The sequence below is a fragment of the Pinus tabuliformis genome, chromosome 8 (assembly GCF_031772625.1).
Source record: "Pinus tabuliformis cultivar Carrire ecotype Pingquan chromosome 8, CPIR1, whole genome shotgun sequence".
Lineage (NCBI taxonomy): Eukaryota > Viridiplantae > Streptophyta > Pinopsida > Pinales > Pinaceae > Pinus > Pinus tabuliformis.
Genome location: NC_142294.1, coordinates 1313540340 through 1313543484, shown reverse-complemented (window position 1 = coordinate 1313543484; position 3145 = coordinate 1313540340).

The following is a 3145-nucleotide window of genomic DNA, read 5'->3' as shown; positions in this document are numbered from 1 at the left end:
ATTAACTAAACTGTTGCAAAAACATTCCACTGCCTTTGCATGGGAATACACTGACATGAAAGGAATCGATCCTAAGACTTGTATTCATCACATCTACATTGAAGAGAATAGTAGACCTATAAGGCAACCACAAAGAAGGATGAATCCAAACCTTAGGGAAATCGTGAAAGAAGAACTCCAGAAATTGCTCAAGGTAAACTTCATTTACCCCATCTCAGATAGCCAATGGGTTTATTCCTTGGTTATAGTGCCCAAAAAGAATGGTAAATGGAGAGTTTGCATTGATTATCGAGAATTGAACAAGGCAACCTTAAAGGATCATTTTCCTTTACCTTTTATTGATCAGGTACTAGACACTTTAGCAGGTAAAAAGTATTTCTCATTCTTGGATGGTTTTAGTGGATACAATCAAATTCAGGTAGCACCTGAAGATCAAGACAAAACCACATTTACTTGTCCTTGGGGAACTTTTTCCTACCGAGTACTCCCTTTTGGATTGTGCAATGCACCTGCTACATTTCAAAGGGCTGTATTAGGAATCTTTTCAGATCTGATTCATGATTGTGTAGAGGTATACATGGACGATTTCACAGTTTATGGTAATACATTTGAAGAAACTTTGGAAAATTTGGAAAAAGTACTGGTAAGATGTAAGGAAACAAATCTTTCTTTAAGTCATGAAAAGTGCTTTATGATGTTTACTGAAGGGATTGTTTTAGGACATCATATTTCAGGAGATGGGATCAAGCTTGATAAATCCAAAGTTGAAGTCATCTCTAAGTTACCTGTTCCAAATTGCCAGAAGGATGTTAGAAGTTTTCTTGGGTTTACTGGGTATTACAGAAGATATATTGAAAACTTCACTAGGATAGCATCTCCTCTTTTCAAATTGCTTACCAAGGACTGTGAGTTTAAATGGGATCCTGAATGTCAATCTGCCTTTGAAGCTTTAAAGTCTAGAATATCTGAAGCACCTATCTTAAGGGGGCCAAATTGGAAACTCCCTTTCCACATCTCTACTGATGCTTCAGATACAGCTCTAGGAGCTGTTTTGGGACAAAAGGATTTGATCCCTTATGCCATTTATTACACAAGTAAGAATTTGACTCCCACTGAGTTAAATTATACTGTTATAGAAAAAGAGTTCTTAGCCGTGGTACATGCAATCAACAAGTTTAGACACTACATAACCGGCTATGAAACCTTTGTCCATACTGATCACTCTGCCATAAGATACTTAATGAACAAACCTGTCACTAATGGTAGAGTTACAAGATGGCTTTTACTCTTGCAAGAATTCAACATTACTGTATTAGATAGACCTGGAAAACAAAACACAGTAGCTGATTTCTTGTCTAGAATCCAAAACACTACTGAGGATTCTCCAGTAGAAGATAAGTTTCCAGATGAATACTTGTTTGCAGTGACTACCAAGACACCTTGGTATGCAGATATGGCTAATTATCTTGTTACAGGGAAACTTCCTCTACACTTATTTCCTAATGAGAAAAAGAAAATCATTCGGGAGAGTTCACATTATTCTTGGATTTCTAATGAATTGTTCAAAACAGGGCCAGATTGTATAATCAGAAGGTGTGTTCGGGAAGATGAAATGCCTGACATCCTTAAGGCATGTCATGATGAACCATGCGGCGGACACTTTGCGGATAAGAGGACAGCCTATAAAATCCTTTCTCTAGGATATTATTGGCCTTCTCTCTTTAAAGATGCAAAGCAATATGTTAAAAGGTGTGACAGCTGCCAAAGAGTTGGGAAACCAACTCCTTCAAATGAAATTCCTCTACAGCCTCAGGTATGCATCGAACCCTTTGAGAAATGGGCTCTAGATTTCGTTGGACCAATTAATCCACCATCAAAGCAAAAGAAATATATACTGGTTTGTACTGATTATGTTACTAAGTGGGTAGAAGCAAAAGCATTGCCTTCTGCCACTGAAAATTCAGTTGTTCAATTTCTTTTTGAGGATATCTTCACTCGTTTTGGTGTCCCAAGGGAAATTGTGACAGATCAAGGCAGCCAGTTTACATCTAATTTGATGGAGAAGCTGATGGAGGAATATAAGATTAAGCACAGAACATCTACTCCCTACCATCCGCAATCCAATGGTCAAGTGGAATCTACCAATAAAGTTCTTGAAGGCATTATCACCAAGACTGTTCATCTTCATAGAAGAGATTGGGCAGAAAGGCTCCCTGAAGCCTTATGGGCCTATAGGACCACATGGAAGAACACAACAGGACATTCCTCCTATGAACTTGTTTATGGGAAGGAAGTCCTGCTTCCTATTGAGTTCCAAATCAAGACCTTCAAGATGGCAGTCCAATTGGGAATGAGCCTCTCAGAAGCTCAAAGACACAGAATGGACCAGCTAAATGAGCTAGATGAAATGAGACAAGATGCAATTCTAAGGACCGATCTAGTTCAGCACCAAATATCTAAATGGCATGATCGTCATATCAAAGAAAGAAAGTTTCAGAAAGGAGATTGGACTCTATTGTTTGATTCAAAATTCAAAGACTTCAAAGGAAAGTTTCAAACTCATTGGCTTGGGCCATATGAGATTGATGAAGTCTTTAACAATGGAGCAGTTCGAGTAAAAACTATCGATGAATTCCATACTCCTCTTATTGTGAATGGCCACCGCTTGAAAATCTACCAGAATCCATTCTCAAAAGAAGAGTTTGTCAGATTGTTCAAAGAAGATTCTGCAATCAGGCTGGTGGAGAAGAATATTCTCCTCCATCAGCCTAAAGCTTTGGTTTTTGAAAAAAAAATAAAAAAAAATAAATAAATAAATAAATGTATGAGCCTGAAAACCAATCTCTGATTGGCAGTCTCATACAGAAAACCTGAGGTGAAAATCAGGGTCACCTGACACCTCATGTTTTCTAAAAGAAAAAAAATTTCGTTCTTCCCTTATTTCATTTCATTTCATCATCACCACCATTTCACCCACCATTTCATCCATTTTCCACTCCACCTCATTTGTTTTCATTCATCCATCCACCCACTACACTCCATCTCATCAATAAAGTCATTTTTTTTACAACTAAAGTTGCTTTTGTGCAGTTGGAGGCTACTACTGCAGATTCCACAGCCATCTGTGGATTCCGCAACCATCTGA